The 12,376-nt window shown below is 42.3% G+C and overlaps 1 long non-coding RNA gene across 1 annotated transcript in view; it reads right to left on the bottom strand.

The window, feature by feature from the left end:
- Positions 1-12,360, bottom strand: part of LOC123286995 (uncharacterized) — a 30,219-nt gene extending 17,859 nt beyond the window's left edge. Inside the window, exons 1-2 of the long non-coding RNA XR_011505181.1 lie at positions 12,014-12,360; positions 128-271 (exon numbers count right to left, since the gene is read on the bottom strand). This is a non-coding gene — a long non-coding RNA (uncharacterized lncRNA). The remainder of the gene's footprint in view (positions 1-127; positions 272-12,013) is intronic.
- Between the last annotated feature and the right edge of the window lie 16 nt (positions 12,361-12,376).

Genomic DNA, 12,376 nt, shown 5'->3' with positions numbered 1-12,376 from the left:
TAATATCCACCCTTCTGTCTCTGTCTCTGTCTCTGTCTCTCTCTCTCTCAACTTCTCTCTGTCTCTGTCTCTCTGTCCCTCCCTCTCTTTCTTCCCCATTCCCAACCCCCAACAACAATACTTGTACCTGAGTTTTGCAGTCTTCATGGAGAGACAAATCGGTGGCCACCCGCCATGATGGTTCTCCCGGTAGATTCAACAGACTTTCTCAGGGAGAAGAGCTGTAATTTCCCTCCGAGTAATTACTATCAGGCCCTCACCGCAGCGAGTTCTGAAAGAGAACAGAGAACAGGCAGCTCTCTGTAGCTGCTATAATGGGAGAGCCTGACAAAAAGGAAGACAGAGGCAAGGAGGGCGAAGCATGGAATTCTGGGGCTTATGTGACCCCGAGCTGTGCTCAGAAGGGGGTTTTTCCAGAAGGAAGAATGTTGGCATCCTCCACTGTGAGAGGGGCAGAGCTCGAGTCCTGTCGGGGGTTTATGACACACAATACTTGCGCTCTTTGTGTGTTTTCCTAGAGCTTTGGGATCTGATCCGTCAGACTAGAGGGGGCTGAACTATGGTAGAAAAATGAGATGCAATCAAGCTTGCGGTTATAAAAACAACAGCAAAAACTACATTCGTTCGAAAGCCAGGTTATTCGAAAAAATTATTTTCTTCACTTGCAGTGATGTTAACTTGATAAAGTTGTGGACTTTCAATCAGAATTTAGAATTTTATCTACTTTACAATAAAAAATAGGCGGACCCTAAATGTCAAAATATAGTTTAAATCACCTTAGGTCCCACGTGTTGCGTAATTACTGTGAGTGAGTGAAGCACTTCCATGCCTTTTTTTCACATTTAATCCTCCCAATACCTCTAGGACTAGGTACTATTGCTCTCTCTCTCTCTTTTTTTTTTTTTTTCTGGAGGAGATTGGCCCTGAGCTAACATCTGTGCCCATCTTTCTCTATCTTTTGTGAGATGCCGCCACAGCACAGCTTGACGAGTGGTACAAGGTCCACACCTAAGATCCGAACCTGCAAACCCTGGGCTGCCAAAGCGGATCATGTGAACTTAACCACTATGCCACCAGGCTGGCCTCCACTATCTTGTATTTTATAGATGAGTAAATTGAGACCTAAGAAGGTGAAATAATTTCCCAGAGTCAAAGGTGAAACCAGATCAGTCTCCCTCCAAAGCCCAGGTTCTTCTCTGCTCTCTGCAATGTGGCTAGCATTCCCGTGCATTTGAATAACTTTAGATCATTCTTGAAAATACCGATTCTGGGGCACCAATCTCGGAGATACTGATCTGATAAGTTTGTTCACGTTGCCGAGAAGCTGCATTTGCGACAAGCAGCAGAGGTTATTCTGAAATGGATGTTACAGTACCTCACTTTTAGAACCAGTGTTCCAGGGGCTATTAAATATCCAGCATCTCCCAGTCCAACCCCTTCATGAGAAGAGCGAGGGACCAGCCTCCAGAGGTTAAATAACTTCCTAGAGGCTGGTCCACTAGCCCAGAGCAGGACTGGGATCAAAATCGAGCCAGCTGGCCCAGCATTCTTTCCACCACATTCCAGTGGAGAAAAAAGCTCAAGTCTCTTAGAGAGCTTTGTTCTTCCCCTAGCCTTTCAGTTCTGCCAGCAGCCAAACTCCCCTGGAGCGTCAAACAATATGTTCAAGGCCAACACGGAAAAATCACACCACTAATTCAAAAACTCTCAGTGCTCGGTGCCCACGTACTGCCAAAATTGGAAGCAGTGAAAATCATTTAAATATTACTTTTCTTTAATTGTGAGAATATCAGTGTGTGAAAATTGCCATGTGTAACCTTAAGAGTTGTTACAGCTTTCTAAAAAGCAAGCTTTCTTTTCCAACTGCCATTCAGCAAATATTGTTTCTCCTTTCACACATCCTTATTAAGCTCTCAGCCCAGAATCAGACCCATATAACATCTAAACGCGGTTCAGAACTGGTTCTTAAGGGCAGATGTAAATGCGAGTCTTATAATCCTATGAGATTATTACAGCTAAATTTACTGTTAAGCTGCCATTCTCTGAGCTATTACCCAGATTGGCGTTTTTCTCTCTGTATTTACCCAGTTTGTGTTGAATGAGCCAACATCAAGATTGTTGGCTGAATGCCAAGGTTTGGCAAACAATTGTCCCCCTGTTTGTGGGCTTATTTATTTATTTCTGGTTGTTCTCTGCAAGAATCTGTCATATCAAGTCCCTTTACGGGATGCCTAAAATATCCTTGCTCTCTGCATTTTGAAGCAACTCCGTTATTCATTGCTGGTGTTATTGCAAGCGTTCGCTCACAGATTGCAAAAATCTTGATTATGCAAATGTGTTGTGTGTTTTTTATGACAATGTTCTGGTACAATTTGCCTTTAGTAATAGTAGTTTTCTGTATCACGCAACTGTTCACAGACAGGTCTGTGAGCTTTCTAAATACACTTGGTACTGTTACTGAGGCAACCTGCCCCAGCGGATTCCAGAGATAGAAACTTCAGAGGCCCCTTCACATCTGAGCGACACAATGTGTGTATAAAGGAGAGGACTGTTCTAGAAATACAATGTTTGGGTTAAAGTGTCTGACAAAGGGACATGAAGAAGCAGAACAATATGGGGTTTTAAAATTAGGTCTTTGAATTCAAGATGACACTCAGAATGCTCCCATTTCTTACAATCTGGCGCTCTCTCCTCTTTTTCCAGAAGCTACAATGCTCCTTGCACTACGTCTCAGGATGCAAAACAACAGCCCAACACAGTGAGGTTTTGTCCCCGCTCCGTAACCCTCCTGTCGAAGGGGTGCTCCAGTGAAGCATGGCAGGGTTTTAGCAGCTGAATGAAACCAGTTAACAAAATGCTTTACAGGCCTGGGAGTCCTGTTAGTTAATGAGATACATTCCCCCTATGTGGCAGCCGCTCTCTAGGACTTTTTTTTGCCCTTCTGGAAGCAGTACAAACTCCTTCAGGCCATTAGGGTTCCACAAAGTTATTTAATACCCTTGTGGGAATTACTTTATCATTTTAAGTCAGAGATCAGCAAACATTTTCCCTAAAAAGGCTAGATAATAAATATATTCAGCTTTGCAGGCCATATGGTCTCTGTCTCAATCACTCAACTCTGCCGCCGCGGCACAAAAGCAGCCGCAGATAGTATGCAAACAAATGAAAATGCCTGTGTTCCAATAAAACTTTATTTATGGACACTGAAAACTTGAACTGTCTATAATTTTCACGAATCACTAATTAATGTTCTTTTTTTCAATATTTCAACCACTTAAAGATGTAAAATCCATTCTTAGCGCATGTGTCAGATAAAGACAGGCAATGGGCTGGATTGGGTCCATGGGCCATGGTTTTCCAATCTTTGCTTTAAGCCAATAATTGACTGATAAAATAGAAACACCAACACAGCCATCAGCTTCCCTCATTTACCTAATCCTTAGCAAGCACTCAAAAATGTCAGCTGTTAGCGGAACGATTAGTCAGTGGGAATATGTTTGGGAATGAAAGTCAGCACATAAGTTTTCTATTCATCGAAGAATGCTAGTAAACTCTGAATTCAGTGGTGGGATCAGAACTGATTTCTCAGACTTCCCCCTTCCTAAAAAATCTTGGGGTTTGAACTAAAACCAGGAAGGTCTCAATGTGAAATCCAAACCCCTCAGCTGTGTGGTACCCACCCCGCCCTGACATACCAATGCTCTGAGTTCTACAGGGAGACATCTCTGCTCTCTGGTTTACTTACCATTCCTGGAAGGGAAATTTTCTCAGAACAGACAGAAGAGGGAAAACTAACTCCAGAGCTTGGGTGATGGCAAGTAAGGTTGTTCTTTTCTTCTTCACCCTGGCCCACTAACTCACAAGATCCCTTCTCCACCAGGGAAGTGAGAAAAGAAGCTGGTGTGGTCCACAGCCATTCGACCCTGACCACGCCCCATCTCATCTGATCTTGGAAGAAGCTAGTGTGCCACTGGGCTCCTACTTGTAATTTTATGCATAAAGGTGCTTCCCTGACTGAGAATACCTTGATAAAATCAGGCCAGTGTTTCTTTTCCTCTGTACTTGATTGTCTAATGGACTTTAATTCTTCTCCATCATTTTCCTCTTCAATTCTTCCTCCTTCCTTCCATTTTTCCTTTTTCCTTGCTGTCTTTTGAAGTAATGATGTAACATTCAGACGTGTTCTATACCCTTCTTATTCCAGGTATGATCCTCTACCAACAGCCACAGCATCACTGGGACCTTGTTAGAAATGTGGCACTTACAGCCCTTCCCAAAACCTACTGAATCAGAATCTGCATTTTAACAAGATCACCAGGGCGTGCACTTTAAAGTTTGAGAGTCACTAGTCCTTACAGTGTCCTCATTGCTCCAGAGAAGAAAGCTCAGGACAAACCTCAGGCTTAAATAAATTCTGGAGGGACCTGGAGAGTTGACCTTCTCCAGATTATTCAAAACTGAAGAGAAAAATCAAGGCTAGTAGTTAAGCTTTAAAATGAGCAACTGGAGGCCCAGCATTGGTGAGAATCAGAGGGTTTTTGGCTCTAGCAGTCTTAAAGGTAGAATCAGGTTATCCCAAACCAGAGCATGATCCTTAAGTACCCAGAGCATAGAACCTTGGTGTAACGCCCCAGCTCCAGGGTGAAGGGAGACTGGAAATGATATGTACACACATTCTGTGGTTAGGGCTATGGGTGGCTAAGGCCACTTCACTGCAGAGAGAGATCAGAGAACAGTAAACAACACAGAGCCATTCCTTGGCATTCTAGAATATAAGGGCAAAGGCAGTGATGTTTTGGGAGATATTTAATAACCAGCTCTCTGGGGGAGGGGAGAAAGTCCTGATTTGTAGCATTTATCGATTTTCATGGATTACGTATTCCCACCTTGGCTGATTTCCCTAGAAAAAGGACATTTTCACAACTTTGCTGTAGTTATAGGATGCTTCAAAAGATACTGGCACAACACTTTTGCGTACCACTCCCTTCATTCACACTGAATGAATAGCAAACCTCTGTTCACAGATTGACTTAAAAGAAAAAATGTTTTGCAGTATTTCACTCTTACACATCACTCTTACATCCTACAGACTTTCATTAAACTTTCTCAACAACATTTTATAGGTGTCCTCTGTCTTGGATTAGTCTAGTTGAGAATTTTCCCATTTCCAGTTGGAACATTTCATGTGACTTATTACACCATGAGTTAATACTTTCAGAGATATTCCCAAACGCCATTTTAGCCTTGTTTCAACTTTCCATTCACAAATTTTTAATCCTTCTGGCTCAATAATTATAATGCTTTGACTTAAGTTTCAACTCATCTTTCCTCTTCCTCTATTTTAGTAAGAGGAAAATTGACAAGGCAACACCATCCAGGCAGGAAGGAGAAAGAGTGAATGACTTTAAATGCTATAAAGTAAATAACCAGCTTCCAAAAACACAGCTGACCATTAATTTCCTTCGAAGGATCCAGGATTTTTACATTTCCAAGAATCCTTGCTAGTATTTTCCTGGTGTTGTGGACACATGGAGGGACTGAGTCAGGCCACACAGTTCCTCATCCCAGATCCCTCATTAACAGCCCCTCACCCCTGCCCATCTAAATCACTCAACCTCTCAGCATCTTTGCAGCAAGGTGTTGGTAGACGAACTCTAAGATCCCTTTCAGCTCCTTTTAAAAAAAATTCTCGTTCCGCCCGGGCAGCAGACAAAACTCTCTGTCTGCCATTAGCGGAGGGGCCACTCCCAGCATTCACAACTCCGGGAAAGTCCCGGAGAGAATCCCAGAGGGCGAGGCGACCCCCGAGCTGCCGTTGCCCACCCGGCAGGGCAAGGGATTGCCAGAGATCTCGGAGAGGACTGGGGCTGGGTGGAGCTCCAGAGGCCGGCTCCAGGGCCCGGGGGGGGGGGGGGGACGGAGGGGGGGAAGCTCCAGAGTTCCGCCCAGGCAGCAGACAAAACTCTCTGCCATTAGCAGAGGGGCCATGCGTGCATCTACAACACCGGGAGGGTCCCGGAGAGGAGAATATCAGGCAGGGCAGCAGCTGACCAGCTACCACTGAAATCAGGATCTCCGGCTATCCCCCAGACAGGGCAAAGGGTTCCCCGAGTTCCTGGGGAACAGGACTGGGGCTGGGTGGAGTTCCAGAGACCTGGCTCCGTAGCCTAGGGGGAAACCCTACAGGCTCACAGCAGCCTCAGCGAAAGCCTCTGTACAGCACTAGTAGAGAGCACCCATCTGGCAGCCACAAGGCTGGAAGACCCCGGGACAAAAGTAGCATAGCTAGGTGAGCTAACCACAGACTGTAGAAGAATGCCAATAGCTCTGCTGCGACCCATAGTGGACAAGTGAGATTTTGTGGGTGCCGACAGTGATGGAGTGGCAAATATAAGTGATCCTACCCCTGGCCGCTGGAAAAGCCCATAACACCATTGCAGACCCCAAGGAGGGAGCACGTCTAGGTGGGCTGCAACAGTAGGCACCAGCAGCCTGAAGCCACCCCGTGACGGCCCCCACGGCAGAAGAGGGAATCCAAAGGACCACTGTGACTACGAGGAGGGGCCCAGGCCCAGTTAGCAACTGCGGATAGGGTTCCTGGTTGGTGCAGTATAAACAGCTGCTCCCCCACCACACCAGCAGAAACAAGTGGAAGGAGCAACTAAACTCTATCTCTATGCAGAGGCACAAATCTACAACATCAAGCAATATGAAAACATACATTAAATCTCCAGAACAGAAGGAAAATAACAAATACACAGAAAACAATCCCAAAGAAAATGAAATATATAACCTAAATGACGATGGCTTCAAAACAGCCATCATTAAAATACTCAATGAGTTAAGAGAGAATTCAGATAGACAACTCAACGAGTTCAGGAGCTATGTCACAAAAGAGTTTGATACGATAAAGAAGAACCAAACAGAAATACTGGAAATGAAGAACACAATAGAGGAGATTAAGAAAAATCTAGATGCACTGAACAGTAGGGCCGATAATATGGAGGAAAGAATTAGCAATTTGGAAGATGGGAATATAGAAATGCTGCAGGCAGAGAAGGAGAGAGAACTAAGACTAAAAAGAAATGAAGAAACTCTCCGAGAACTATCAGACACAATTAGGAGATTCAACGTAAGGATTATAGGTATACCAGAGGGAGAAGAGAAGGAGAAAGGGGCAGAAAGCCTATTCAAAGAAATAATGGCTGAGAACTTCCCAAATCTGGTGAGAGAGATGGATCTTCAGGTGACAGAAGCCAATAGATCTCCAAACTTTATCAATGCAAGAAGACCAACCCCACGGCATATAGTAGTGAAGTTAGCAAAAGTCAACGACAAGGAGAAAATACTAAGGACAGCCAGGCAAAAGAAACTAACCTACAAAGGAACCCCCATTAGGCTATCAGCAGATTTCTCAGCAGAAACTTTACAGGCTAGAAGAGAGTGGAATGATATATTCAAAAATCTGAAGGACAAAAACCTACAGCCGAGAATTCTCTACCCAGTGAAAATATCCTTCAAATATGATGGAGAAATAAAAACTTTCCCAGATAAACAAAAATTAAGGGAGTTCATTGCCACAAAACCTCCTCTTCAGGAAATCCTCAGGAAAACCCTCATTCCTGAAAAATCAAAAAAAGGAAAGGGGCTACAAAACCAAGAGCAGAGGAGATAAGTAGAAGGACAACAACAGAGAGTAGCAGCTCTTCATCAGAACAGATTAAACCATGGGACAAGAAACAAAGGAAATTGAAGAAAACCGGAAAACAAGACATAAAATGGTAGTGGTAGGCCCCCACATCTCAATAATCACTCTAAATGTAAATGGATTGAACTCCCCAATCAAAAGACACAGAGTGGCAGGATGGATCAAAGAACAAGACCCAACAATATGCTGCCTCCAGGAAACACACTTCAGCCCCAAAGACAAACACAGACTCAGAGTGAAGGGATGGAGAACAATACTCCAAGCTAATAATGAACAAAAGAAAGCAGGTGTCGCTATACTAATATCAGACAAGGTAGACTTCAAAGCAAAACAGATAAAGAAAGACAAAGAGGGACAGTATATAATGATAAAAGGGACTCTCCACCAAGAAGACATAACACTTATAAATATATACGCACCCAACACAGGAGCACCAAAATTTATTAAGCAACTCTTAATAGAACTAAAAGAAGACATCAACAACGATACAATAATAATAGGGGACCTCAACACACCATTAACACCAATGGACAGAACATCCAGACAGAAAACCAACAAGGAAATAATAGAATGAAATGAAAAATTAGACCAGATGGACTTAATAGATATATATAGAACACTTCATCCAAAAACAGCAGGTTACACATTCTTCTCAAGTGCACATGGAACATTCTCAAGGATTGACCATATTTTGGGAAACAAAGCAAACATCAATAAATACAAGAGAGTTGAAATAATATCAAGCATCTTTTCTGATCATAATGCTATGAAACTAGAAATCAACTACAAGAAAAAAGCAGAGAAAGGTGCAAAAATGTGGAGCCTAAACAACACGCTTCTGAACAAACAATGGAGCACTGAAGAAATTAAAGAAGAAATCAAATATTATCTGGAGACAAATGAAAATGAGAACACGACATACCAAATCATTTGGGATGCAGCAAAAGCAGTCCTAAGAGGGAAATTCATTGCAATTCAGGCTCACCTCACTAAACAAGAAAAAGCTCACATAAGCAACCTCAAACAACACCTAACAGAACTAGAAAAAGAAGAACAAACAAAGCCCAGAGTCAGTAGAAGGAGGGAAATAATAAAAATAAGAGCAGAAATAAACGATATTGAAACAAAAAAGACAGTAGAAAGGATCAATGAAACAAAGAGTTGGTTCTTTGAAAAAATTAACAAAATCGACAAACCTTTAGCCAGACTCACGAAGAAAAGAAGAGAGAAATCTCAAATAAACAAAATAAGGAATGAGAGAGGAGAAATCACAACAGATACCAATGAAATACAAGGGATCATAAGAGAATACTATGAAAAACTATATGCCAACAAATTGAACAACCTGGAAGAAATGGACAACTTCCTAGACTCCTATAACCTTCCCAAACTGAATCAGGAAGAAATGGAGAATCCAAATAGGCCAATCACAAGTAAGGAAATAGAAACGGTAATCAAAAACCTCCCCAAAAATAAGAGTCCAGGACCAGACGGCTTCTCTAGAGAATTCTACCAAACATTCAAAGAAGACTTAATACCTATTCTTCTCAAACTATTCCAGAAAATTGAGGAAGATGGAGTACTCCCTAACACATTCTATGAAGCCAACATCACTCTGATCCCCAAACCTGACAAGGACAACACAAAGAAGGAGAACTACAGGCTGATATCACTGATGAACATAGATACAAAAATCCTCAACAAAATTCTGGCAAACCGAATACAATAGATGCAGAGAAAGCATTCGACAAGATCCAACACCCATTTATGATAAAAACCCTCAATAAAATGGGTACAGAAGGAAAGTACCTCAACATAATAAAGACCATATATGACAGACTCACAGCCAACATCATACTCAACAGACAAAAACTGAAAGCCATCCCTCTGAGGACAGGAACAAGACAAGGGTGCCCACTTTCACCACTCCTATACAACATAGTACTGGAGGTGTTGGCCAGAGCAATTCGGCAGGAAAAAGAAATAAAAGGAATCCAAATAGGTAATGAAGAAGTAAAACTCTCACTGTTTGCAGACGACATGATCTTATATATAGAAAACCCCAAAGAATCCATAGAAAAACTATTAGAAATAATCAACAACTACAGCAAAGTAGCAGGATATAAAATCAACATACATAAATCAGTAGCATTTCTATACACTAACAATGAACTAACAGAAAAAGAACTCAAGAACTCAATCCCATTCACAATCGCAACGAAAAGAATAAAATACCTTGGGATAAACTTAACCAAGGAAGTGAAGGATCTATACAATGAAAACTACAAGACTTTCTTGAAAGAAATTGACGACGACATAAAGCGATGGAAAGACATTCCATGCACATGGATTGGAAGAATAAACATAGTTAAAATGTCCATACTACCTAAAGCAATCTACAGATTCAATGCTATCCCAATCAGAATCCCAAGAACATCCTTCACAGAAATTGAACAAAGAATCCTAAAATTCATATGGGGCAACAAAAGACCGCGAATTGCTAAAGCAATCCTGAGCAAGAAGAACAAAGCCGGTGGAATCACAATCCCCGATTTCAAAACATACTACAAAGCTACAGTGATCAAAACAGCATGGTACTGGTACAAAAACAGGTCCACAGATCAATGGAACAGAATTGAAAGCCCAGAGATAAAACCACACATCTATGGACAGCTAATCTTCGACAAAGGAGCAGAGGGCCTACAATGGAGAAAAGAAAGTCTCTTCAACAAATGGTGCTGGGAAAACTGGACAGCCACATGCAAAAGATTGAAAATTGACCATTCTTTTTCACCACACACCAAAATAAACTCAAAATGGATCAAAGACCTAAAGATTAGGCCTGAGACAATAAGTCTTTTGGAAGAGAATATAGGCAGTACACTCTTTGACATCAGTTTCAAAAGAATCTTTTCGGACACTATAACTCCTCAGTTGAGGGAAACAATAGAAAGAATAAACAAATGGGACTTCATCAGACTAAAGAGCTTCTTCAAGGCAAGGGAAAACAGGATTGAAACAAAAAAACAGCTCACTAATTGGGAAAAAATATTTACAAGCCACTTATCCAACAAAGGGTTAATCTCCATAATATACAAAGAACTCACACGGCTTAACAACAAAAAAACAAACAACCCGATCAAAAAATGGGCAAAGGACATGAACAGACATTTCTCAAAAGAAGATATAAATATGGCCAATAGACACATGAAAAGATGTTCATCACCACAAATCATTAGGGAAATGCAAATCAAAACTACATTAAGATATCACATTACACCCGTTAGATTGGCAAAACATCCAAAACCAAGAGCGACAAATGTTGGAGAGGTTGTGGAGAAAAAGGAACCCTCATACACTGTTGGTGGGAATGCAAACTGGTACAGCCACTATGGAAAACAGTATGGAGATTTCTCAAAAAGTTAAAAATAGAAATACCCTATGACCCAGCCATCCCATTGCTGGGTATCTATCCTAAGAACCTGAAATCAGAAATCCCAAGAGTCCCTTGCACCCCTATGTTCATCGCAGCATTATTTACAATAGCCAAGACGTGGAACCAACCTACATGCCCAGAAACTGATGATTGGATAAAGAAGATATGGTATATATACACAATGGAATACTACTCAGCCATAAAAAAAGACAAAATTGGCCCATTCGCAGCAACGTGGATGGACCTCGAGGGTATTATGTTAAGTGAAATAAGCCAGTCAGAGAAAGACGAACTCTATATGACTCCACTCATAGGTGGAAGTTAATATATTGACAAGGAGATCTGATCGGTGGTTACCAGGGAAAAGGGGGGGTGGGGGGAGGGCACAAAGGGGGAAGTGGTGTACCCACAGCATGACTAACAATAATGTACAACTGAAATCTCACAAGCTTGTAATCTATCATAACATTAATAATAAAAAAAAGAAGCATCTAACTCAAAAAAAAATTTCTCAAAAATAGAAATTAACTGAAAATAAGATAAAAAAGGGAAAAATTCAGGAAAGAGCAACTTGTTGCTCAATTGAGCAGTCTCCCTGGTCTGCCTTTTTTGACGGATTACACCGTTTTTACTTAAATCTCTGAGAGAAATAAGCATACCCATGCTCTTTCGTTATAATGTAACAGCTCATAAAACGCGTTGTCCATAAAAAATGAGTTGCATGACCCATCTCGCAGCCGCTGAGCTGTTTATGATCCTAAATGTCTGGTTTTCTTCGTTGTGTGGGTTTCTGTTTGTGTGACTGTCATCTCCGAGGTCGCCCCATGACACTGAGGTCTGGTGCTGTCCCTGCCGCCTCCACTGCCCACCTGTCCTCAAGAGCTGCTTCCGTCGACTGGACGTCTCACAATCGCCCTGCAGAGTCTGAAGCACGAAAGCCAACATCTCGAGCGCACAGCCCAGGCACCGGGGGTGGAGGCGTGTGCCACGGCGTCTCAGGAAAAAATAAGAGGTCCCCGCGGGATGCTTACTATCTAATTCGGCCAGGCAGCCGGCTCTCCCCTCAATTCGTCCTGGAGAAGGCTGCCGTTTGCATCCCAGTGGTAATTTAACGTCTCTGATTTTCGATTTTCCATTTTCCAGTTACAAAAGTCCCACCGCCTCCCAGGACCTAGGTCCGCGTGATGCGATTTATTGTGGCAACAGTTCCCGGCAACTGCCCAGGTACCGAG

Source organism: Equus asinus, chromosome 8, assembly GCF_041296235.1.
Source record: "Equus asinus isolate D_3611 breed Donkey chromosome 8, EquAss-T2T_v2, whole genome shotgun sequence".
Taxonomy (NCBI): domain Eukaryota; kingdom Metazoa; phylum Chordata; class Mammalia; order Perissodactyla; family Equidae; genus Equus; species Equus asinus.
This window is presented reverse-complemented; position numbering and strand designations above follow the sequence as displayed.